General features: G+C 55.6%; 40 non-coding genes across 40 annotated transcripts; all 40 read right to left on the reverse strand.

Moving 5' to 3' along the window:
- Nucleotides 1-311: 311 nt before the first annotated feature.
- On the reverse strand, nucleotides 312-502 carry LOC137113703 (U2 spliceosomal RNA). The gene has a single exon (XR_010912826.1). It is a non-coding gene; the product is annotated as a U2 spliceosomal RNA (small nuclear RNA).
- Nucleotides 503-683: 181 nt separating this feature from the next.
- On the reverse strand, nucleotides 684-799 carry LOC137113854 (U5 spliceosomal RNA). Its single transcript, XR_010912974.1, has one exon. It is a non-coding gene; the product is annotated as a U5 spliceosomal RNA (small nuclear RNA).
- A 551-nt stretch (nucleotides 800-1350) lies between these two features.
- LOC137113714 (U2 spliceosomal RNA) lies at nucleotides 1351-1541 on the reverse strand. Its single transcript, XR_010912837.1, has one exon. It is a non-coding gene; the product is annotated as a U2 spliceosomal RNA (small nuclear RNA).
- A 181-nt stretch (nucleotides 1542-1722) lies between these two features.
- On the reverse strand, nucleotides 1723-1838 carry LOC137113422 (U5 spliceosomal RNA). The gene has a single exon (XR_010912552.1). It is a non-coding gene; the product is annotated as a U5 spliceosomal RNA (small nuclear RNA).
- A 552-nt stretch (nucleotides 1839-2390) lies between these two features.
- Nucleotides 2391-2581, reverse strand: LOC137114284 (U2 spliceosomal RNA). Its single transcript, XR_010913392.1, has one exon. It is a non-coding gene; the product is annotated as a U2 spliceosomal RNA (small nuclear RNA).
- A 181-nt stretch (nucleotides 2582-2762) lies between these two features.
- Nucleotides 2763-2878, reverse strand: LOC137113423 (U5 spliceosomal RNA). Its single transcript, XR_010912553.1, has one exon. It is a non-coding gene; the product is annotated as a U5 spliceosomal RNA (small nuclear RNA).
- A 552-nt stretch (nucleotides 2879-3430) lies between these two features.
- On the reverse strand, nucleotides 3431-3621 carry LOC137114285 (U2 spliceosomal RNA). The gene has a single exon (XR_010913393.1). It is a non-coding gene; the product is annotated as a U2 spliceosomal RNA (small nuclear RNA).
- A 181-nt stretch (nucleotides 3622-3802) lies between these two features.
- LOC137113424 (U5 spliceosomal RNA) lies at nucleotides 3803-3918 on the reverse strand. The gene has a single exon (XR_010912554.1). It is a non-coding gene; the product is annotated as a U5 spliceosomal RNA (small nuclear RNA).
- A 551-nt stretch (nucleotides 3919-4469) lies between these two features.
- LOC137113725 (U2 spliceosomal RNA) lies at nucleotides 4470-4660 on the reverse strand. The gene has a single exon (XR_010912848.1). It is a non-coding gene; the product is annotated as a U2 spliceosomal RNA (small nuclear RNA).
- Nucleotides 4661-4841: 181 nt separating this feature from the next.
- On the reverse strand, nucleotides 4842-4957 carry LOC137113425 (U5 spliceosomal RNA). The gene has a single exon (XR_010912555.1). It is a non-coding gene; the product is annotated as a U5 spliceosomal RNA (small nuclear RNA).
- Nucleotides 4958-5508: 551 nt separating this feature from the next.
- Nucleotides 5509-5699, reverse strand: LOC137113738 (U2 spliceosomal RNA). Its single transcript, XR_010912860.1, has one exon. It is a non-coding gene; the product is annotated as a U2 spliceosomal RNA (small nuclear RNA).
- Nucleotides 5700-5880: 181 nt separating this feature from the next.
- LOC137113426 (U5 spliceosomal RNA) lies at nucleotides 5881-5996 on the reverse strand. Its single transcript, XR_010912556.1, has one exon. It is a non-coding gene; the product is annotated as a U5 spliceosomal RNA (small nuclear RNA).
- Nucleotides 5997-6548: 552 nt separating this feature from the next.
- LOC137113750 (U2 spliceosomal RNA) lies at nucleotides 6549-6739 on the reverse strand. The gene has a single exon (XR_010912871.1). It is a non-coding gene; the product is annotated as a U2 spliceosomal RNA (small nuclear RNA).
- Nucleotides 6740-6920: 181 nt separating this feature from the next.
- LOC137113427 (U5 spliceosomal RNA) lies at nucleotides 6921-7036 on the reverse strand. Its single transcript, XR_010912557.1, has one exon. It is a non-coding gene; the product is annotated as a U5 spliceosomal RNA (small nuclear RNA).
- Nucleotides 7037-7588: 552 nt separating this feature from the next.
- LOC137114286 (U2 spliceosomal RNA) lies at nucleotides 7589-7779 on the reverse strand. Its single transcript, XR_010913394.1, has one exon. It is a non-coding gene; the product is annotated as a U2 spliceosomal RNA (small nuclear RNA).
- Nucleotides 7780-7960: 181 nt separating this feature from the next.
- LOC137113429 (U5 spliceosomal RNA) lies at nucleotides 7961-8076 on the reverse strand. Its single transcript, XR_010912559.1, has one exon. It is a non-coding gene; the product is annotated as a U5 spliceosomal RNA (small nuclear RNA).
- A 551-nt stretch (nucleotides 8077-8627) lies between these two features.
- Nucleotides 8628-8818, reverse strand: LOC137113761 (U2 spliceosomal RNA). The gene has a single exon (XR_010912882.1). It is a non-coding gene; the product is annotated as a U2 spliceosomal RNA (small nuclear RNA).
- Nucleotides 8819-8999: 181 nt separating this feature from the next.
- On the reverse strand, nucleotides 9000-9115 carry LOC137113855 (U5 spliceosomal RNA). Its single transcript, XR_010912975.1, has one exon. It is a non-coding gene; the product is annotated as a U5 spliceosomal RNA (small nuclear RNA).
- A 551-nt stretch (nucleotides 9116-9666) lies between these two features.
- LOC137113772 (U2 spliceosomal RNA) lies at nucleotides 9667-9857 on the reverse strand. The gene has a single exon (XR_010912893.1). It is a non-coding gene; the product is annotated as a U2 spliceosomal RNA (small nuclear RNA).
- Nucleotides 9858-10038: 181 nt separating this feature from the next.
- LOC137113430 (U5 spliceosomal RNA) lies at nucleotides 10039-10154 on the reverse strand. The gene has a single exon (XR_010912560.1). It is a non-coding gene; the product is annotated as a U5 spliceosomal RNA (small nuclear RNA).
- A 552-nt stretch (nucleotides 10155-10706) lies between these two features.
- On the reverse strand, nucleotides 10707-10897 carry LOC137114287 (U2 spliceosomal RNA). Its single transcript, XR_010913395.1, has one exon. It is a non-coding gene; the product is annotated as a U2 spliceosomal RNA (small nuclear RNA).
- Nucleotides 10898-11078: 181 nt separating this feature from the next.
- LOC137113431 (U5 spliceosomal RNA) lies at nucleotides 11079-11194 on the reverse strand. The gene has a single exon (XR_010912561.1). It is a non-coding gene; the product is annotated as a U5 spliceosomal RNA (small nuclear RNA).
- A 551-nt stretch (nucleotides 11195-11745) lies between these two features.
- LOC137113784 (U2 spliceosomal RNA) lies at nucleotides 11746-11936 on the reverse strand. The gene has a single exon (XR_010912904.1). It is a non-coding gene; the product is annotated as a U2 spliceosomal RNA (small nuclear RNA).
- A 181-nt stretch (nucleotides 11937-12117) lies between these two features.
- Nucleotides 12118-12233, reverse strand: LOC137113432 (U5 spliceosomal RNA). The gene has a single exon (XR_010912562.1). It is a non-coding gene; the product is annotated as a U5 spliceosomal RNA (small nuclear RNA).
- A 552-nt stretch (nucleotides 12234-12785) lies between these two features.
- Nucleotides 12786-12976, reverse strand: LOC137113795 (U2 spliceosomal RNA). Its single transcript, XR_010912917.1, has one exon. It is a non-coding gene; the product is annotated as a U2 spliceosomal RNA (small nuclear RNA).
- A 181-nt stretch (nucleotides 12977-13157) lies between these two features.
- Nucleotides 13158-13273, reverse strand: LOC137113856 (U5 spliceosomal RNA). Its single transcript, XR_010912976.1, has one exon. It is a non-coding gene; the product is annotated as a U5 spliceosomal RNA (small nuclear RNA).
- A 551-nt stretch (nucleotides 13274-13824) lies between these two features.
- On the reverse strand, nucleotides 13825-14015 carry LOC137113256 (U2 spliceosomal RNA). Its single transcript, XR_010912391.1, has one exon. It is a non-coding gene; the product is annotated as a U2 spliceosomal RNA (small nuclear RNA).
- A 181-nt stretch (nucleotides 14016-14196) lies between these two features.
- LOC137113433 (U5 spliceosomal RNA) lies at nucleotides 14197-14312 on the reverse strand. Its single transcript, XR_010912563.1, has one exon. It is a non-coding gene; the product is annotated as a U5 spliceosomal RNA (small nuclear RNA).
- Nucleotides 14313-14863: 551 nt separating this feature from the next.
- Nucleotides 14864-15054, reverse strand: LOC137113806 (U2 spliceosomal RNA). The gene has a single exon (XR_010912928.1). It is a non-coding gene; the product is annotated as a U2 spliceosomal RNA (small nuclear RNA).
- A 181-nt stretch (nucleotides 15055-15235) lies between these two features.
- Nucleotides 15236-15351, reverse strand: LOC137113857 (U5 spliceosomal RNA). The gene has a single exon (XR_010912977.1). It is a non-coding gene; the product is annotated as a U5 spliceosomal RNA (small nuclear RNA).
- A 551-nt stretch (nucleotides 15352-15902) lies between these two features.
- On the reverse strand, nucleotides 15903-16093 carry LOC137113817 (U2 spliceosomal RNA). The gene has a single exon (XR_010912939.1). It is a non-coding gene; the product is annotated as a U2 spliceosomal RNA (small nuclear RNA).
- Nucleotides 16094-16274: 181 nt separating this feature from the next.
- LOC137113434 (U5 spliceosomal RNA) lies at nucleotides 16275-16390 on the reverse strand. Its single transcript, XR_010912564.1, has one exon. It is a non-coding gene; the product is annotated as a U5 spliceosomal RNA (small nuclear RNA).
- A 552-nt stretch (nucleotides 16391-16942) lies between these two features.
- Nucleotides 16943-17133, reverse strand: LOC137114288 (U2 spliceosomal RNA). The gene has a single exon (XR_010913396.1). It is a non-coding gene; the product is annotated as a U2 spliceosomal RNA (small nuclear RNA).
- Nucleotides 17134-17314: 181 nt separating this feature from the next.
- LOC137113435 (U5 spliceosomal RNA) lies at nucleotides 17315-17430 on the reverse strand. The gene has a single exon (XR_010912565.1). It is a non-coding gene; the product is annotated as a U5 spliceosomal RNA (small nuclear RNA).
- A 551-nt stretch (nucleotides 17431-17981) lies between these two features.
- LOC137113829 (U2 spliceosomal RNA) lies at nucleotides 17982-18172 on the reverse strand. The gene has a single exon (XR_010912950.1). It is a non-coding gene; the product is annotated as a U2 spliceosomal RNA (small nuclear RNA).
- A 181-nt stretch (nucleotides 18173-18353) lies between these two features.
- Nucleotides 18354-18469, reverse strand: LOC137113436 (U5 spliceosomal RNA). Its single transcript, XR_010912566.1, has one exon. It is a non-coding gene; the product is annotated as a U5 spliceosomal RNA (small nuclear RNA).
- Nucleotides 18470-19020: 551 nt separating this feature from the next.
- On the reverse strand, nucleotides 19021-19211 carry LOC137113841 (U2 spliceosomal RNA). Its single transcript, XR_010912961.1, has one exon. It is a non-coding gene; the product is annotated as a U2 spliceosomal RNA (small nuclear RNA).
- Nucleotides 19212-19392: 181 nt separating this feature from the next.
- Nucleotides 19393-19508, reverse strand: LOC137113858 (U5 spliceosomal RNA). The gene has a single exon (XR_010912978.1). It is a non-coding gene; the product is annotated as a U5 spliceosomal RNA (small nuclear RNA).
- Nucleotides 19509-20059: 551 nt separating this feature from the next.
- On the reverse strand, nucleotides 20060-20250 carry LOC137113257 (U2 spliceosomal RNA). Its single transcript, XR_010912392.1, has one exon. It is a non-coding gene; the product is annotated as a U2 spliceosomal RNA (small nuclear RNA).
- Nucleotides 20251-20431: 181 nt separating this feature from the next.
- On the reverse strand, nucleotides 20432-20547 carry LOC137113437 (U5 spliceosomal RNA). The gene has a single exon (XR_010912567.1). It is a non-coding gene; the product is annotated as a U5 spliceosomal RNA (small nuclear RNA).
- Between the last annotated feature and the right edge of the window lie 309 nt (nucleotides 20548-20856).

A 20856-nucleotide genomic window follows, 5' to 3' on the forward strand; every position in this document is an offset into this window, starting at 1 on the left:
ACGGGCAACGCGGGGAGCGGTAAACGGGCCCTGTGGCGGGATGGAAACGTTGCCCCCCATGCCTGCAGGGGGAAATGCAGAACGCGCACGGGGGCCCTGTTGTTGCTACACCTTGCTGTGGCGCGCTGCACTTTTCGGCCAGTTGTCATGGCTGACAAAGCGTAATTGCAAGAAGACAAAAACCAAAGGAGCCTACCGAGAAGCCGCCACTAAGTCGGCAGGGGTACTTTGCGTGACCCCCGGCGGCCGTCCCATTTGGCTCACGCCCTGAAAAGCTGAGCAAGTTTTTTTTTTTTGTCCACAGGTGGAGAGAAGGCTGCACCGTTCCCAGCGGCACTGCAAGGCCAGGTCGATGCGTGGAGTGAACGGAGCAAGCCCCTTTTTCAGCTCCCGGTTCTAAAAATCCGTTTAATAAGTTGTCCCCGTGTAGAGGACATATCAGATATTAAACTGATAAGAACAGATACTACACTTGATCTTAGCCAAAAGGCCGAGAAGCGATGACCCCCACTCTTTGCTGCCTGAGCCAACCTCCTCTGACACTTCTCAAGTGTCGCGGTGCAGTATTGTTAACTGGACGTAACACTGGCCGCTGCTGAGCACCCACCCACGGCCGTGCTCTCTTTGCACAGGCCGACCTCTCCACGGACACAGCTGCTTTGACGTTTGACAAACTCACAGGGCTCTGCCAGAAGGCAAAGCCTGCCAAAAATGGAATTTACCTCATTGGTATTCCTCTCCACGGAAGTCTTTAGTAAAAGGCGAAAGACTTGTGCGTGATGAAGAGAAACCAGAGTAAGGACGCTCCTGCCTTCGTGTGGGGCCGAAGTCCCTCGTCGCACCACTCACCACCTTCGCGGAACCCCCTTCTCGGCTTGCGAGGCGTTCCATTTCCCAGGCAGCTCCCATTTCCCTGAGGCCGCCCCGGCCCTTTGGCCGAGCCAATCAGATTGCGGACAGACTAAGATCCTGCCTTTTCCAGGCGGGCTAGCAAACGCTCAGCTGCTTGCAGATCTTGAGCGAGGAGCGAGAAAAGGAGACGGGCAACGCGGGGAGCGGTAAACGGGCCCTGTGGCGGGATGGAAACGTTGCCCCCCATGCCTGCAGGGGGAAATGCAGAACGCGCACGGGGGCCCTGTTGTTGCTACACCTTGCTGTGGCGCGCTGCACTTTTCGGCCAGTTGTCATGGCTGACAAAGCGTAATTGCAAGAAGACAAAAACCAAAGGAGCCTACCGAGAAGCCGCCACTAAGTCGGCAGGGGTACTTAGCGTGACCCCCGGCGGCCGTCCCATTTGGCTCACGCCCTGAAAAGCTGAGCAAGTTTTTTTTTTTTGTCCACAGGTGGAGAGAAGGCTGCACCGTTCCCAGCGGCACTGCAAGGCCAGGTCGATGCGTGGAGTGAACGGAGCAAGCCCCTTTTTCAGCTCCCGGTTCTAAAAATCCGTTTAATAAGTTGTCCCCGTGTAGAGGACATATCAGATATTAAACTGATAAGAACAGATACTACACTTGATCTTAGCCAAAAGGCCGAGAAGCGATGACCCCCACTCTTTGCTGCCTGAGCCAACCTCCTCTGACACTTCTCAAGTGTCGCGGTGCAGTATTGTTAACTGGACGTAACACTGGCCGCTGCTGAGCACCCACCCACGGCCGTGCTCTCTTTGCACAGGCCGACCTCTCCACGGACACAGCTGCTTTGACGTTTGACAAACTCACAGGGCTCTGCCAGAAGGCAAAGCCTGCCAAAAATGGAATTTAACTCATTGGTATTCCTCTCCACGGAAGTCTTTAGTAAAAGGCGAAAGACTTGTGCGTGATGAAGAGAAACCAGAGTAAGGACGCTCCTGCCTTCGTGTGGGGCCGAAGTCCCTCGTCGCACCACTCACCACCTTCGCGGAACCCCCTTCTCGGCTTGCGAGGCGTTCCATTTCCCAGGCAGCTCCCATTTCCCTGAGGCCGCCCCGGCCCTTTGGCCGAGCCAATCAGATTGCGGACAGACTAAGATCCTGCCTTTTCCAGGCGGGCTAGCAAACGCTCAGCTGCTTGCAGATCTTGAGCGAGGAGCGAGAAAAGGAGACGGGCAACGCGGGGAGCGGTAAACGGGCCCTGTGGCGGGATGGAAACGTTGCCCCCTATGCCTGCAGGGGGAAATGCAGAACGCGCACGGGGGCCCTGTTGTTGCTACACCTTGCTGTGGCGCGCTGCACTTTTCGGCCAGTTGTCATGGCTGACAAAGCGTAATTGCAAGAAGACAAAAACCAAAGGAGCCTACCGAGAAGCCGCCACTAAGTCGGCAGGGGTACTTAGCGTGACCCCCGGCGGCCGTCCCATTTGGCTCACGCCCTGAAAAGCTGAGCAAGTTTTTTTTTTTTTGTCCACAGGTGGAGAGAAGGCTGCACCGTTCCCAGCTGCACTGCAAGGCCAGGTCGATGCGTGGAGTGAACGGAGCAAGCCCCTTTTTCACCTCCCGGTACTAAAAATCCGTTTAATAAGTTGTCCCCGTGTAGAGGACATATCAGATATTAAACTGATAAGAACAGATACTACACTTGATCTTAGCCAAAAGGCCGAGAAGCGATGACCACCACTCTTTGCTGCCTGAGCCAACCTCCTCTGACACTTCTCAAGTGTCGCGGTGCAGTATTGTTAACTGGACGTAACACTGGCCGCTGCTGAGCACCCACCCACGGCCGTGCTCTCTTTGCACAGGCCGACCTCTCCACGGACACAGCTGCTTTGACGTTTGACAAACTCACAGGGCTCTGCCAGAAGGCAAAGCCTGCCAAAAATGGAATTTAACTCATTGGTATTCCTCTCCACGGAAGTCTTTAGTAAAAGGCGAAAGACTTGTGCGTGATGAAGAGAAACCAGAGTAAGGACGCTCCTGCCTTCGTGTGGGGCCGAAGTCCCTCGTCGCACCACTCACCACCTTCGCGGAACCCCCTTCTCGGCTTGCGAGGCGTTCCATTTCCCAGGCAGCTCCCATTTCCCTGAGGCCGCCCCGGCCCTTTGGCCGAGCCAATCAGATTGCGGACAGACTAAGATCCTGCCTTTTCCAGGCGGGCTAGCAAACGCTCAGCTGCTTGCAGATCTTGAGCGAGGAGCGAGAAAAGGAGACGGGCAACGCGGGGAGCGGTAAACGGGCCCTGTGGCGGGATGGAAACGTTGCCCCCTATGCCTGCAGGGGGAAATGCAGAACGCGCACGGGGGCCCTGTTGTTGCTACACCTTGCTGTGGCGCGCTGCACTTTTCGGCCAGTTGTCATGGCTGACAAAGCGTAATTGCAAGAAGACAAAAACCAAAGGAGCCTACCGAGAAGCCGCCACTAAGTCGGCAGGGGTACTTAGCGTGACCCCCGGCGGCCGTCCCATTTGGCTCACGCCCTGAAAAGCTGAGCAAGTTTTTTTTTTTTTGTCCACAGGTGGAGAGAAGGCTGCACCGTTCCCAGCTGCACTGCAAGGCCAGGTCGATGCGTGGAGTGAACGGAGCAAGCCCCTTTTTCACCTCCCGGTACTAAAAATCCGTTTAATAAGTTGTCCCCGTGTAGAGGACATATCAGATATTAAACTGATAAGAACAGATACTACACTTGATCTTAGCCAAAAGGCCGAGAAGCGATGACCACCACTCTTTGCTGCCTGAGCCAACCTCCTCTGACACTTCTCAAGTGTCGCGGTGCAGTATTGTTAACTGGACGTAACACTGGCCGCTGCTGAGCACCCACCCACGGCCGTGCTCTCTTTGCACAGGCCGACCTCTCCACGGACACAGCTGCTTTGACGTTTGACAAACTCACAGGGCTCTGCCAGAAGGCAAAGCCTGCCAAAAATGGAATTTAACTCATTGGTATTCCTCTCCACGGAAGTCTTTAGTAAAAGGCGAAAGACTTGTGCGTGATGAAGAGAAACCAGAGTAAGGACGCTCCTGCCTTCGTGTGGGGCCGAAGTCCCTCGTCGCACCACTCACCACCTTCGCGGAACCCCCTTCTCGGCTTGCGAGGCGTTCCATTTCCCAGGCAGCTCCCATTTCCCTGAGGCCGCCCCGGCCCTTTGGCCGAGCCAATCAGATTGCGGACAGACTAAGATCCTGCCTTTTCCAGGCGGGCTAGCAAACGCTCAGCTGCTTGCAGATCTTGAGCGAGGAGCGAGAAAAGGAGACGGGCAATGCGGGGAGCCGTAAACGGGCCCTGTGGCGGGATGGAAACGTTGCCCCCTATGCCTGCAGGGGGAAATGCAGAACGCGCACGGGGGCCCTGTTGTTGCTACACCTTGCTGTGGCGCGCTGCACTTTTCGGCCAGTTGTCATGGCTGACAAAGCGTAATTGCAAGAAGACAAAAACCAAAGGAGCCTACCGAGAAGCCGCCACTAAGTCGGCAGGGGTACTTAGCGTGACCCCCGGCGGCCGTCCCATTTGGCTCACGCCCTGAAAAGCTGAGCAAGTTTTTTTTTTTTGTCCACAGGTGGAGAGAAGGCTGCACCGTTCCCAGCGGCACTGCAAGGCCAGGTCGATGCGTGGAGTGAACGGAGCAAGCCCCTTTTTCAGCTCCCGGTTCTAAAAATCCGTTTAATAAGTTGTCCCCGTGTAGAGGACATATCAGATATTAAACTGATAAGAACAGATACTACACTTGATCTTAGCCAAAAGGCCGAGAAGCGATGACCCCCACTCTTTGCTGCCTGAGCCAACCTCCTCTGACACTTCTCAAGTGTCGCGGTGCAGTATTGTTAACTGGACGTAACACTGGCCGCTGCTGAGCACCCACCCACGGCCGTGCTCTCTTTGCACAGGCCGACCTCTCCACGGACACAGCTGCTTTGACGTTTGACAAACTCACAGGGCTCTGCCAGAAGGCAAAGCCTGCCAAAAATGGAATTTAACTCATTGGTATTCCTCTCCACGGAAGTCTTTAGTAAAAGGCGAAAGACTTGTGCGTGATGAAGAGAAACCAGAGTAAGGACGCTCCTGCCTTCGTGTGGGGCCGAAGTCCCTCGTCGCACCACTCACCACCTTCGCGGAACCCCCTTCTCGGCTTGCGAGGCGTTCCATTTCCCAGGCAGCTCCCATTTCCCTGAGGCCGCCCCGGCCCTTTGGCCGAGCCAATCAGATTGCGGACAGACTAAGATCCTGCCTTTTCCAGGCGGGCTAGCAAACGCTCAGCTGCTTGCAGATCTTGAGCGAGGAGCGAGAAAAGGAGACGGGCAACGCGGGGAGCGGTAAACGGGCCCTGTGGCGGGATGGAAACGTTGCCCCCTATGCCTGCAGGGGGAAATGCAGAACGCGCACGGGGGCCCTGTTGTTGCTACACCTTGCTGTGGCGCGCTGCACTTTTCGGCCAGTTGTCATGGCTGACAAAGCGTAATTGCAAGAAGACAAAAACCAAAGGAGCCTACCGAGAAGCCGCCACTAAGTCGGCAGGGGTACTTAGCGTGACCCCCGGCGGCCGTCCCATTTGGCTCACGCCCTGAAAAGCTGAGCAAGTTTTTTTTTTTTGTCCACAGGTGGAGAGAAGGCTGCACCGTTCCCAGCGGCACTGCAAGGCCAGGTCGATGCGTGGAGTGAACGGAGCAAGCCCCTTTTTCAGCTCCCGGTTCTAAAAATCCGTTTAATAAGTTGTCCCCGTGTAGAGGACATATCAGATATTAAACTGATAAGAACAGATACTACACTTGATCTTAGCCAAAAGGCCGAGAAGCGATGACCCCCACTCTTTGCTGCCTGAGCCAACCTCCTCTGACACTTCTCAAGTGTCGCGGTGCAGTATTGTTAACTGGACGTAACACTGGCCGCTGCTGAGCACCCACCCACGGCCGTGCTCTCTTTGCACAGGCCGACCTCTCCACGGACACAGCTGCTTTGACGTTTGACAAACTCACAGGGCTCTGCCAGAAGGCAAAGCCTGCCAAAAATGGAATTTAACTCATTGGTATTCCTCTCCACGGAAGTCTTTAGTAAAAGGCGAAAGACTTGTGCGTGATGAAGAGAAACCAGAGTAAGGACGCTCCTGCCTTCGTGTGGGGCCGAAGTCCCTCGTCGCACCACTCACCACCTTCGCGGAACCCCCTTCTCGGCTTGCGAGGCGTTCCATTTCCCAGGCAGCTCCCATTTCCCTGAGGCCGCCCCGGCCCTTTGGCCGAGCCAATCAGATTGCGGACAGACTAAGATCCTGCCTTTTCCAGGCGGGCTAGCAAACGCTCAGCTGCTTGCAGATCTTGAGCGAGGAGCGAGAAAAGGAGACGGGCAACGCGGGGAGCGGTAAACGGGCCCTGTGGCGGGATGGAAACGTTGCCCCCTATGCCTGCAGGCGGAAATGCAGAACGCGCACGGGGGCCCTGTTGTTGCTACACCTTGCTGTGGCGCGCTGCACTTTTCGGCCAGTTGTCATGGCTGACAAAGCGTAATTGCAAGAAGACAAAAACCAAAGGAGCCTACCGAGAAGCCGCCACTAAGTCGGCAGGGTGTACTTAGCGTGACCCCCGGCGGCCGTCCCATTTGGCTCACGCCCTGAAAAGCTGAGCAAGTTTTTTTTTTTTGTCCACAGGTGGAGAGAAGGCTGCACCGTTCCCAGCGGCACTGCAAGGCCAGGTCGATGCGTGGAGTGAACGGAGCAAGCCCCTTTTTCAGCTCCCGGTTCTAAAAATCCGTTTAATAAGTTGTCCCCGTGTAGAGGACATATCAGATATTAAACTGATAAGAACAGATACTACACTTGATCTTAGCCAAAAGGCCGAGAAGCGATGACCCCCACTCTTTGCTGCCTGAGCCAACCTCCTCTGACACTTCTCAAGTGTCGCGGTGCAGTATTGTTAACTGGACGTAACACTGGCCGCTGCTGAGCACCCACCCACGGCCGTGCTCTCTTTGCACAGGCCGACCTCTCCACGGACACAGCTGCTTTGACGTTTGACAAACTCACAGGGCTCTGCCAGAAGGCAAAGCCTGCCAAAAATGGAATTTAACTCATTGGTATTCCTCTCCACGGAAGTCTTTAGTAAAAGGCGAAAGACTTGTGCGTGATGAAGAGAAACCAGAGTAAGGACGCTCCTGCCTTCGTGTGGGGCCGAAGTCCCTCGTCGCACCACTCACCACCTTCGCGGAACCCCCTTCTCGGCTTGCGAGGCGTTCCAATTCCCAGGCAGCTCCCATTTCCCTGAGGCCGCCCCGGCCCTTTGGCCGAGCCAATCAGATTGCGGACAGACTAAGATCCTGCCTTTTCCAGGCGGGCTAGCAAACGCTCAGCTGCTTGCAGATCTTGAGCGAGGAGCGAGAAAAGGAGACGGGCAACGCGGGGAGCGGTAAACGGGCCCTGTGGCGGGATGGAAACGTTGCCCCCCATGCCTGCAGGGGGAAATGCAGAACGCGCACGGGGGCCCTGTTGTTGCTACACCTTGCTGTGGCGCGCTGCACTTTTCGGCCAGTTGTCATGGCTGACAAAGCGTAATTGCAAGAAGACAAAAACCAAAGGAGCCTACCGAGAAGCCGCCACTAAGTCGGCAGGGGTACTTAGCGTGACCCCCGGCGGCCGTCCCATTTGGCTCACGCCCTGAAAAGCTGAGCAAGTTTTTTTTTTTTTGTCCACAGGTGGAGAGAAGGCTGCACCGTTCCCAGCTGCACTGCAAGGCCAGGTCGATGCGTGGAGTGAACGGAGCAAGCCCCTTTTTCACCTCCCGGTACTAAAAATCCGTTTAATAAGTTGTCCCCGTGTAGAGGACATATCAGATATTAAACTGATAAGAACAGATACTACACTTGATCTTAGCCAAAAGGCCGAGAAGCGATGACCCCCACTCTTTGCTGCCTGAGCCAACCTCCTCTGACACTTCTCAAGTGTCGCGGTGCAGTATTGTTAACTGGACGTAACACTGGCCGCTGCTGAGCACCCACCCACGGCCGTGCTCTCTTTGCACAGGCCGACCTCTCCACGGACACAGCTGCTTTGACGTTTGACAAACTCACAGGGCTCTGCCAGAAGGCAAAGCCTGCCAAAAATGGAATTTAACTCATTGGTATTCCTCTCCACGGAAGTCTTTAGTAAAAGGCGAAAGACTTGTGCGTGATGAAGAGAAACCAGAGTAAGGACGCTCCTGCCTTCGTGTGGGGCCGAAGTCCCTCGTCGCACCACTCACCACCTTCGCGGAACCCCCTTCTCGGCTTGCGAGGCGTTCCATTTCCCAGGCAGCTCCCATTTCCCTGAGGCCGCCCCGGCCCTTTGGCCGAGCCAATCAGATTGCGGACAGACTAAGATCCTGCCTTTTCCAGGCGGGCTAGCAAACGCTCAGCTGCTTGCAGATCTTGAGCGAGGAGCGAGAAAAGGAGACGGGCAACGCGGGGAGCGGTAAACGGGCCCTGTGGCGGGATGGAAACGTTGCCCCCTATGCCTGCAGGGGGAAATGCAGAACGCGCACGGGGGCCCTGTTGTTGCTACACCTTGCTGTGGCGCGCTGCACTTTTCGGCCAGTTGTCATGGCTGACAAAGCGTAATTGCAAGAAGACAAAAACCAAAGGAGCCTACCGAGAAGCCGCCACTAAGTCGGCAGGGGTACTTAGCGTGACCCCCGGCGGCCGTCCCATTTGGCTCACGCCCTGAAAAGCTGAGCAAGTTTTTTTTTTTTGTCCACAGGTGGAGAGAAGGCTGCACCGTTCCCAGCGGCACTGCAAGGCCAGGTCGATGCGTGGAGTGAACGGAGCAAGCCCCTTTTTCAGCTCCCGGTTCTAAAAATCCGTTTAATAAGTTGTCCCCGTGTAGAGGACATATCAGATATTAAACTGATAAGAACAGATACTACACTTGATCTTAGCCAAAAGGCCGAGAAGCGATGACCCCCACTCTTTGCTGCCTGAGCCAACCTCCTCTGACACTTCTCAAGTGTCGCGGTGCAGTATTGTTAACTGGACGTAACACTGGCCGCTGCTGAGCACCCACCCACGGCCGTGCTCTCTTTGCACAGGCCGACCTCTCCACGGACACAGCTGCTTTGACGTTTGACAAACTCACAGGGCTCTGCCAGAAGGCAAAGCCTGCCAAAAATGGAATTTACCTCATTGGTATTCCTCTCCACGGAAGTCTTTAGTAAAAGGCGAAAGACTTGTGCGTGATGAAGAGAAACCAGAGTAAGGACGCTCCTGCCTTCGTGTGGGGCCGAAGTCCCTCGTCGCACCACTCACCACCTTCGCGGAACCCCCTTCTCGGCTTGCGAGGCGTTCCATTTCCCAGGCAGCTCCCATTTCCCTGAGGCCGCCCCGGCCCTTTGGCCGAGCCAATCAGATTGCGGACAGACTAAGATCCTGCCTTTTCCAGGCGGGCTAGCAAACGCTCAGCTGCTTGCAGATCTTGAGCGAGGAGCGAGAAAAGGAGACGGGCAACGCGGGGAGCGGTAAACGGGCCCTGTGGCGGGATGGAAACGTTGCCCCCTATGCCTGCAGGCGGAAATGCAGAACGCGCACGGGGGCCCTGTTGTTGCTACACCTTGCTGTGGCGCGCTGCACTTTTCGGCCAGTTGTCATGGCTGACAAAGCGTAATTGCAAGAAGACAAAAACCAAAGGAGCCTACCGAGAAGCCGCCACTAAGTCGGCAGGGGTACTTAGCGTGACCCCCGGCGGCCGTCCCATTTGGCTCACGCCCTGAAAAGCTGAGCAAGTTTTTTTTTTTTGTCCACAGGTGGAGAGAAGGCTGCACCGTTCCCAGCGGCACTGCAAGGCCAGGTCGATGCGTGGAGTGAACGGAGCAAGCCCCTTTTTCAGCTCCCGGTTCTAAAAATCCGTTTAATAAGTTGTCCCCGTGTAGAGGACATATCAGATATTAAACTGATAAGAACAGATACTACACTTGATCTTAGCCAAAAGGCCGAGAAGCGATGACCCCCACTCTTTGCTGCCTGAGCCAACCTCCTCTGACACTTCTCAAGTGTCGCGGTGCAGTATTGTTAACTGGACGTAACACTGGCCGCTGCTGAGCACCCACCCACGGCCGTGCTCTCTTTGCACAGGCCGACCTCTCCACGGACACAGCTGCTTTGACGTTTGACAAACTCACAGGGCTCTGCCAGAAGGCAAAGCCTGCCAAAAATGGAATTTAACTCATTGGTATTCCTCTCCACGGAAGTCTTTAGTAAAAGGCGAAAGACTTGTGCGTGATGAAGAGAAACCAGAGTAAGGACGCTCCTGCCTTCGTGTGGGGCCGAAGTCCCTCGTCGCACCACTCACCACCTTCGCGGAACCCCCTTCTCGGCTTGCGAGGCGTTCCATTTCCCAGGCAGCTCCCATTTCCCTGAGGCCGCCCCGGCCCTTTGGCCGAGCCAATCAGATTGCGGACAGACTAAGATCCTGCCTTTTCCAGGCGGGCTAGCAAACGCTCAGCTGCTTGCAGATCTTGAGCGAGGAGCGAGAAAAGGAGACGGGCAACGCGGGGAGCGGTAAACGGGCCCTGTGGCGGGATGGAAACGTTGCCCCCTATGCCTGCAGGGGGAAATGCAGAACGCGCACGGGGGCCCTGTTGTTGCTACACCTTGCTGTGGCGCGCTGCACTTTTCGGCCAGTTGTCATGGCTGACAAAGCGTAATTGCAAGAAGACAAAAACCAAAGGAGCCTACCGAGAAGCCGCCACTAAGTCGGCAGGGGTACTTAGCGTGACCCCCGGCGGCCGTCCCATTTGGCTCACGCCCTGAAAAGCTGAGCAAGTTTTTTTTTTTTTGTCCACAGGTGGAGAGAAGGCTGCACCGTTCCCAGCTGCACTGCAAGGCCAGGTCGATGCGTGGAGTGAACGGAGCAAGCCCCTTTTTCACCTCCCGGTACTAAAAATCCGTTTAATAAGTTGTCCCCGTGTAGAGGACATATCAGATATTAAACTGATAAGAACAGATACTACACTTGATCTTAGCCAAAAGGCCGAGAAGCGATGACCACCACTCTTTGCTGCCTGAGCCAACCTCCTCTGACACTTCTCAAGTGTCGCGGTGCAGTATTGTTAACTGGACGTAACACTGGCCGCTGCTGAGCACCCACCCACGGCCGTGCTCTCTTTGCACAGGCCGACCTCTCCACGGACACAGCTGCTTTGACGTTTGACAAACTCACAGGGCTCTGCCAGAAGGCAAAGCCTGCCAAAAATGGAATTTAACTCATTGGTATTCCTCTCCACGGAAGTCTTTAGTAAAAGGCGAAAGACTTGTGCGTGATGAAGAGAAACCAGAGTAAGGACGCTCCTGCCTTCGTGTGGGGCCGAAGTCCCTCGTCGCACCACTCACCACCTTCGCGGAACCCCCTTCTCGGCTTGCGAGGCGTTCCATTTCCCAGGCAGCTCCCATTTCCCTGAGGCCGCCCCGGCCCTTTGGCCGAGCCAATCAGATTGCGGACAGACTAAGATCCTGCCTTTTCCAGGCGGGCTAGCAAACGCTCAGCTGCTTGCAGATCTTGAGCGAGGAGCGAGAAAAGGAGACGGGCAACGCGGGGAGCGGTAAACGGGCCCTGTGGCGGGATGGAAACGTTGCCCCCTATGCCTGCAGGGGGAAATGCAGAACGCGCACGGGGGCCCTGTTGTTGCTACACCTTGCTGTGGCGCGCTGCACTTTTCGGCCAGTTGTCATGGCTGACAAAGCGTAATTGCAAGAAGACAAAAACCAAAGGAGCCTACCGAGAAGCCGCCACTAAGTCGGCAGGGGTACTTAGCGTGACCCCCGGCGGCCGTCCCATTTGGCTCACGCCCTGAAAAGCTGAGCAAGTTTTTTTTTTTTGTCCACAGGTGGAGAGAAGGCTGCACCGTTCCCAGCGGCACTGCAAGGCCAGGTCGATGCGTGGAGTGAACGGAGCAAGCCCCTTTTTCAGCTCCCGGTTCTAAAAATCCGTTTAATAAGTTGTCCCCGTGTAGAGGACATATCAGATATTAAACTGATAAGAACAGATACTACACTTGATCTTAGCCAAAAGGCCGAGAAGCGATGACCCCCACTCTTTGCTGCCTGAGCCAACCTCCTCTGACACTTCTCAAGTGTCGCGGTGCAGTATTGTTAACTGGACGTAACACTGGCCGCTGCTGAGCACCCACCCACGGCCGTGCTCTCTTTGCACAGGCCGACCTCTCCACGGACACAGCTGCTTTGACGTTTGACAAACTCACAGGGCTCTGCCAGAAGGCAAAGCCTGCCAAAAATGGAATTTAACTCATTGGTATTCCTCTCCACGGAAGTCTTTAGTAAAAGGCGAAAGACTTGTGCGTGATGAAGAGAAACCAGAGTAAGGACGCTCCTGCCTTCGTGTGGGGCCGAAGTCCCTCGTCGCACCACTCACCACCTTCGCGGAACCCCCTTCTCGGCTTGCGAGGCGTTCCATTTCCCAGGCAGCTCCCATTTCCCTGAGGCCGCCCCGGCCCTTTGGCCGAGCCAATCAGATTGCGGACAGACTAAGATCCTGCCTTTTCCAGGCGGGCTAGCAAACGCTCAGCTGCTTGCAGATCTTGAGCGAGGAGCGAGAAAAGGAGACGGGCAACGCGGGGAGCGGTAAACGGGCCCTGTGGCGGGATGGAAACGTTGCCCCCTATGCCTGCAGGCGGAAATGCAGAACGCGCACGGGGGCCCTGTTGTTGCTACACCTTGCTGTGGCGCGCTGCACTTTTCGGCCAGTTGTCATGGCTGACAAAGCGTAATTGCAAGAAGACAAAAACCAAAGGAGCCTACCGAGAAGCCGCCACTAAGTCGGCAGGGTGTACTTAGCGTGACCCCCGGCGGCCGTCCCATTTGGCTCACGCCCTGAAAAGCTGAGCAAGTTTTTTTTTTTTGTCCACAGGTGGAGAGAAGGCTGCACCGTTCCCAGCGGCACTGCAAGGCCAGGTCGATGCGTGGAGTGAACGGAGCAAGCCCCTTTTTCAGCTCCCGGTTCTAAAAATCCGTTTAATAAGTTGTCCCCGTGTAGAGGACATATCAGATATTAAACTGATAAGAACAGATACTACACTTGATCTTAGCCAAAAGGCCGAGAAGCGATGACCCCCACTCTTTGCTGCCTGAGCCAACCTCCTCTGACACTTCTCAAGTGTCGCGGTGCAGTATTGTTAACTGGACGTAACACTGGCCGCTGCTGAGCACCCACCCACGGCCGTGCTCTCTTTGCACAGGCCGACCTCTCCACGGACACAGCTGCTTTGACGTTTGACAAACTCACAGGGCTCTGCCAGAAGGCAAAGCCTGCCAAAAATGGAATTTACCTCATTGGTATTCCTCTCCACGGAAGTCTTTAGTAAAAGGCGAAAGACTTGTGCGTGATGAAGAGAAACCAGAGTAAGGACGCTCCTGCCTTCGTGTGGGGCCGAAGTCCCTCGTCGCACCACTCACCACCTTCGCGGAACCCCCTTCTCGGCTTGCGAGGCGTTCCATTTCCCAGGCAGCTCCCATTTCCCTGAGGCCGCCCCGGCCCTTTGGCCGAGCCAATCAGATTGCGGACAGACTAAGATCCTGCCTTTTCCAGGCGGGCTAGCAAACGCTCAGCTGCTTGCAGATCTTGAGCGAGGAGCGAGAAAAGGAGACGGGCAACGCGGGGAGCGGTAAACGGGCCCTGTGGCGGGATGGAAACGTTGCCCCCCATGCCTGCAGGCGGAAATGCAGAACGCGCACGGGGGCCCTGTTGTTGCTACACCTTGCTGTGGCGCGCTGCACTTTTCGGCCAGTTGTCATGGCTGACAAAGCGTAATTGCAAGAAGACAAAAACCAAAGGAGCCTACCGAGAAGCCGCCACTAAGTCGGCAGGGGTACTTAGCGTGACCCCCGGCGGCCGTCCCATTTGGCTCACGCCCTGAAAAGCTGAGCAAGTTTTTTTTTTTTGTCCACAGGTGGAGAGAAGGCTGCACCGTTCCCAGCGGCACTGCAAGGCCAGGTCGATGCGTGGAGTGAACGGAGCAAGCCCCTTTTTCAGCTCCCGGTTCTAAAAATCCGTTTAATAAGTTGTCCCCGTGTATAGGACATATCAGATATTAAACTGATAAGAACAGATACTACACTTGATCTTAGCCAAAAGGCCGAGAAGCGATGACCCCCACTCTTTGCTGCCTGAGCCAACCTCCTCTGACACTTCTCAAGTGTCGCGGTGCAGTATTGTTAACTGGACGTAACACTGGCCGCTGCTGAGCACCCACCCACGGCCGTGCTCTCTTTGCACAGGCCGACCTCTCCACGGACACAGCTGCTTTGACGTTTGACAAACTCACAGGGCTCTGCCAGAAGGCAAAGCCTGCCAAAAATGGAATTTAACTCATTGGTATTCCTCTCCACGGAAGTCTTTAGTAAAAGGCGAAAGACTTGTGCGTGATGAAGAGAAACCAGAGTAAGGACGCTCCTGCCTTCGTGTGGGGCCGAAGTCCCTCGTCGCACCACTCACCACCTTCGCGGAACCCCCTTCTCGGCTTGCGAGGCGTTCCATTTCCCAGGCAGCTCCCATTTCCCTGAGGCCGCCCCGGCCCTTTGGCCGAGCCAATAAGATTGCGGACAGACTAAGATCCTGCCTTTTCCAGGCGGGCTAGCAAACGCTCAGCTGCTTGCAGATCTTGAGCGAGGAGCGAGAAAAGGAGACGGGCAACGCGGGGAGCGGTAAACGGGCCCTGTGGCGGGATGGAAACGTTGCCCCCTATGCCTGCAGGGGGAAATGCAGAACGCGCACGGGGGCCCTGTTGTTGCTACACCTTGCTGTGGCGCGCTGCACTTTTCGGCCAGTTGTCATGGCTGACAAAGCGTAATTGCAAGAAGACAAAAACCAAAGGAGCCTACCGAGAAGCCGCCACTAAGTCGGCAGGGGTACTTAGCGTGACCCCCGGCGGCCGTCCCATTTGGCTCACGCCCTGAAAAGCTGAGCAAGTTTTTTTTTTTTGTCCACAGGTGGAGAGAAGGCTGCACCGTTCCCAGCGGCACTGCAAGGCCAGGTCGATGCGTGGAGTGAACGGAGCAAGCCCCTTTTTCAGCTCCCGGTTCTAAAAATCCGTTTAATAAGTTGTCCCCGTGTAGAGGACATATCAGATATTAAACTGATAAGAACAGATACTACACTTGATCTTAGCCAAAAGGCCGAGAAGCGATGACCCCCACTCTTTGCTGCCTGAGCCAACCTCCTCTGACACTTCTCAAGTGTCGCGGTGCAGTATTGTTAACTGGACGTAACACTGGCCGCTGCTGAGCACCCACCCACGGCCGTGCTCTCTTTGCACAGGCCGACCTCTCCACGGACACAGCTGCTTTGACGTTTGACAAACTCACAGGGCTCTGCCAGAAGGCAAAGCCTGCCAAAAATGGAATTTACCTCATTGGTATTCCTCTCCACGGAAGTCTTTAGTAAAAGGCGAAAGACTTGTGCGTGATGAAGAGAAACCAGAGTAAGGACGCTCCTGCCTTCGTGTGGGGACGAAGTCCCTCGTCGCACCACTCACCACCTTCGCGGAACCCCCTTCTCGGCTTGCGAGGCGTTCCATTTCCCAGGCAGCTCCCATTTCCCTGAGGCCGCCCCGGCCCTTTGGCCGAGCCAATCAGATTGCGGACAGACTAAGATCCTGCCTTTTCCAGGCGGGCTAGCAAACGCTCAGCTGCTTGCAGATCTTGAGCGAGGAGCGAGAAAAGGAGACGGGCAACGCGGGGAGCGGTAAACGGGCCCTGTGGCGGGATGGAAACGTTGCCCCCTATGCCTGCAGGCGGAAATGCAGAACGCGCACGGGGGCCCTGTTGTTGCTACACCTTGCTGTGGCGCGCTGCACTTTTCGGCCAGTTGTCATGGCTGACAAAGCGTAATTGCAAGAAGACAAAAACCAAAGGAGCCTACCGAGAAGCCGCCACTAAGTCGGCAGGGGTACTTAGCGTGACCCCCGGCGGCCGTCCCATTTGGCTCACGCCCTGAAAAGCTGAGCAAGTTTTTTTTTTTTGTCCACAGGTGGAGAGAAGGCTGCACCGTTCCCAGCGGCACTGCAAGGCCAGGTCGATGCGTGGAGTGAACGGAGCAAGCCCCTTTTTCAGCTCCCGGTTCTAAAAATCCGTTTAATAAGTTGTCCCCGTGTAGAGGACATATCAGATATTAAACTGATAAGAACAGATACTACACTTGATCTTAGCCAAAAGGCCGAGAAGCGATGACCCCCACTCTTTGCTGCCTGAGCCAACCTCCTCTGACACTTCTCAAGTGTCGCGGTGCAGTATTGTTAACTGGACGTAACACTGGCCGCTGCTGAGCACCCACCCACGGCCGTGCTCTCTTTGCACAGGCCGACCTCTCCACGGACACAGCTGCTTTGACGTTTGACAAACTCACAGGGCTCTGCCAGAAGGCAAAGCCTGCCAAAAATGGAATTTAACTCATTGGTATTCCTCTCCACGGAAGTCTTTAGTAAAAGGCGAAAGACTTGTGCGTGATGAAGAGAAACCAGAGTAAGGACGCTCCTGCCTTCGTGTGGGGCCGAAGTCCCTCGTCGCACCACTCACCACCTTCGCGGAACCCCCTTCTCGGCTTGCGAGGCGTTCCATTTCCCAGGCAGCTCCCATTTCCCTGAGGCCGCCCCGGACCTTTGGCCGAGCCAATCAGATTGCGGACAGACTAAGATCCTGCCTTTTCCAGGCGGGCTAGCAAACGCTCAGCTGCTTGCAGATCTTGAGCGAGGAGCGAGAAAAGGAGACGGGCAACGCGGGGAGCGGTAAACGGGCCCTGTGGCGGGATGGAAACGTTGCCCCCTATGCCTGCAGGGGGAAATGCAGAACGCGCACGGGGGCCCTGTTGTTGCTACACCTTGCTGTGGCGCGCTGCACTTTTCGGCCAGTTGTCATGGCTGACAAAGCGTAATTGCAAGAAGACAAAAACCAAAGGAGCCTACCGAGAAGCCGCCACTAAGTCGGCAGGGGTACTTAGCGTGACCCCCGGCGGCCGTCCCATTTGGCTCACGCCCTGAAAAGCTGAGCAAGTTTTTTTTTTTTTGTCCACAGGTGGAGAGAAGGCTGCACCGTTCCCAGCTGCACTGCAAGGCCAGGTCGATGCGTGGAGTGAACGGAGCAAGCCCCTTTTTCACCTCCCGGTACTAAAAATCCGTTTAATAAGTTGTCCCCGTGTAGAGGACATATCAGATATTAAACTGATAAGAACAGATACTACACTTGATCTTAGCCAAAAGGCCGAGAAGCGATGACCACCACTCTTTGCTGCCTGAGCCAACCTCCTCTGACACTTCTCAAGTGTCGCGGTGCAGTATTGTTAACTGGACGTAACACTGGCCGCTGCTGAGCACCCACCCACGGCCGTGCTCTCTTTGCACAGGCCGACCTCTCCACGGACACAGCTGCTTTGACGTTTGACAAACTCACAGGGCTCTGCCAGAAGGCAAAGCCTGCCAAAAATGGAATTTAACTCATTGGTATTCCTCTCCACGGAAGTCTTTAGTAAAAGGCGAAAGACTTGTGCGTGATGAAGAGAAACCAGAGTAAGGACGCTCCTGCCTTCGTGTGGGGCCGAAGTCCCTCGTCGCACCACTCACCACCTTCGCGGAACCCCCTTCTCGGCTTGCGAGGCGTTCCATTTCCCAGGCAGCTCCCATTTCCCTGAGGCCGCCCCGGCCCTTTGGCCGAGCCAATCAGATTGCGGACAGACTAAGATCCTGCCTTTTCCAGGCGGGCTAGCAAACGCTCAGCTGCTTGCAGATCTTGAGCGAGGAGCGAGAAAAGGAGACGGGCAACGCGGGGAGCGGTAAACGGGCCCTGTGGCGGGATGGAAACGTTGCCCCCTATGCCTGCAGGGGGAAATGCAGAACGCGCACGGGGGCCCTGTTGTTGCTACACCTTGCTGTGGCGCGCTGCACTTTTCGGCCAGTTGTCATGGCTGACAAAGCGTAATTGCAAGAAGACAAAAACCAAAGGAGCCTACCGAGAAGCCGCCACTAAGTCGGCAGGGGTACTTAGCGTGACCCCCGGCGGCCGTCCCATTTGGCTCACGCCCTGAAAAGCTGAGCAAGTTTTTTTTTTTTGTCCACAGGTGGAGAGAAGGCTGCACCGTTCCCAGCGGCACTGCAAGGCCAGGTCGATGCGTGGAGTGAACGGAGCAAGCCCCTTTTTCAGCTCCCGGTTCTAAAAATCCGTTTAATAAGTTGTCCCCGTGTAGAGGACATATCAGATATTAAACTGATAAGAACAGATACTACACTTGATCTTAGCCAAAAGGCCGAGAAGCGATGACCCCCACTCTTTGCTGCCTGAGCCAACCTCCTCTGACACTTCTCAAGTGTCGCGGTGCAGTATTGTTAACTGGACGTAACACTGGCCGCTGCTGAGCACCCACCCACGGCCGTGCTCTCTTTGCACAGGCCGACCTCTCCACGGACACAGCTGCTTTGACGTTTGACAAACTCACAGGGCTCTGCCAGAAGGCAAAGCCTGCCAAAAATGGAATTTAACTCATTGGTATTCCTCTCCACGGAAGTCTTTAGTAAAAGGCGAAAGACTTGTGCGTGATGAAGAGAAACCAGAGTAAGGACGCTCCTGCCTTCGTGTGGGGCCGAAGTCCCTCGTCGCACCACTCACCACCTTCGCGGAACCCCCTTCTCGGCTTGCGAGGCGTTCCATTTCCCAGGCAGCTCCCATTTCCCTGAGGCCGCCCCGGCCCTTTGGCCGAGCCAATCAGATTGCGGACAGACTAAGATCCTGCCTTTTCCAGGCGGGCTAGCAAACGCTCAGCTGCTTGCAGATCTTGAGCGAGGAGCGAGAAAAGGAGACGGGCAACGCGGGGAGCGGTAAACGGGCCCTGTGGCGGGATGGAAACGTTGCCCCCTATGCCTGCAGGGGGAAATGCAGAACGCGCACGGGGGCCCTGTTGTTGCTACACCTTGCTGTGGCGCGCTGCACTTTTCGGCCAGTTGTCATGGCTGACAAAGCGTAATTGCAAGAAGACAAAAACCAAAGGAGCCTACCGAGAAGCCGCCACTAAGTCGGCAGGGGTACTTAGCGTGACCCCCGGCGGCCGTCCCATTTGGCTCACGCCCTGAAAAGCTGAGCAAGTTTTTTTTTTTTGTCCACAGGTGGAGAGAAGGCTGCACCGTTCCCAGCGGCACTGCAAGGCCAGGTCGATGCGTGGAGTGAACGGAGCAAGCCCCTTTTTCAGCTCCCGGTTCTAAAAATCCGTTTAATAAGTTGTCCCCGTGTAGAGGACATATCAGATATTAAACTGATAAGAACAGATACTACACTTGATCTTAGCCAAAAGGCCGAGAAGCGATGACCCCCACTCTTTGCTGCCTGAGCCAACCTCCTCTGACACTTCTCAAGTGTCGCGGTGCAGTATTGTTAACTGGACGTAACACTGGCCGCTGCTGAGCACCCACCCACGGCCGTGCTCTCTTTGCACAGGCCGACCTCTCCACGGACACAGCTGCTTTGACGTTTGACAAACTCACAGGGCTCTGCCAGAAGGCAAAGCCTGCCAAAAATGGAATTTACCTCATTGGTATTCCTCTCCACGGAAGTCTTTAGTAAAAGGCGAAAGACTTGTGCGTGATGAAGAGAAACCAGAGTAAGGACGCTCCTGCCTTCGTGTGGGGCCGAAGTCCCTCGTCGCACCACTCACCACCTTCGCGGAACCCCCTTCTCGGCTTGCGAGGCGTTCCATTTCCCAGGCAGCTCCCATTTCCCTGAGGCCGCCCCGGCCCTTTGGCCGAGCCAATCAGATTGCGGACAGACTAAGATCCTGCCTTTTCCAGGCGGGCTAGCAAACGCTCAGCTGCTTGCAGATCTTGAGCGAGGAGCGAGAAAAGGAGACGGGCAACGCGGGGAGCGGTAAACGGGCCCTGTGGCGGGATGGAAACGTTGCCCCCTATGCCTGCAGGCGGAAATGCAGAACGCGCACGGGGGCCCTGTTGTTGCTACACCTTGCTGTGGCGCGCTGCACTTTTCGGCCAGTTGTCATGGCTGACAAAGCGTAATTGCAAGAAGACAAAAACCAAAGGAGCCTACCGAGAAGCCGCCACTAAGTCGGCAGGGGTACTTAGCGTGACCCCCGGCGGCCGTCCCATTTGGCTCACGCCCTGAAAAGCTGAGCAAGTTTTTTTTTTTTGTCCACAGGTGGAGAGAAGGCTGCACCGTTCCCAGCGGCACTGCAAGGCCAGGTCGATGCGTGGAGTGAACGGAGCAAGCCCCTTTTTCAGCTCCCGGTTCTAAAAATCCGTTTAATAAGTTGTCCCCGTGTATAGGACATATCAGATATTAAACTGATAAGAACAGATACTACACTTGATCTTAGCCAAAAGGCCGAGAAGCGATGACCCCCACTCTTTGCTGCCTGAGCCAACCTCCTCTGACACTTCTCAAGTGTCGCGGTGCAGTATTGTTAACTGGACGTAACACTGGCCGCTGCTGAGCACCCACCCACGGCCGTGCTCTCTTTGCACAGGCCGACCTCTCCACGGACACAGCTGCTTTGACGTTTGACAAACTCACAGGGCTCTGCCAGAAGGCAAAGCCTGCCAAAAATGGAATTTAACTCATTGGTATTCCTCTCCACGGAAGTCTTTAGTAAAAGGCGAAAGACTTGTGCGTGATGAAGAGAAACCAGAGTAAGGACGCTCCTGCCTTCGTGTGGGGCCGAAGTCCCTCGTCGCACCACTCACCACCTTCGCGGAACCCCCTTCTCGGCTTGCGAGGCGTTCCATTTCCCAGGCAGCTCCCATTTCCCTGAGGCCGCCCCGGCCCTTTGGCCGAGCCAATAAGATTGCGGACAGACTAAGATCCTGCCTTTTCCAGGCGGGCTAGCAAACGCTCAGCTGCTTGCAGATCTTGAGCGAGGAGCGAGAAAAGGAGACGGGCAACGCGGGGAGCGGTAAACGGGCCCTGTGGCGGGATGGAAACGTTGCCCCCTATGCCTGCAGG

The sequence above is a fragment of the Channa argus genome, unplaced genomic scaffold, assembly GCF_033026475.1.
Source record: "Channa argus isolate prfri unplaced genomic scaffold, Channa argus male v1.0 Contig016, whole genome shotgun sequence".
Taxonomy (NCBI): domain Eukaryota; kingdom Metazoa; phylum Chordata; class Actinopteri; order Anabantiformes; family Channidae; genus Channa; species Channa argus.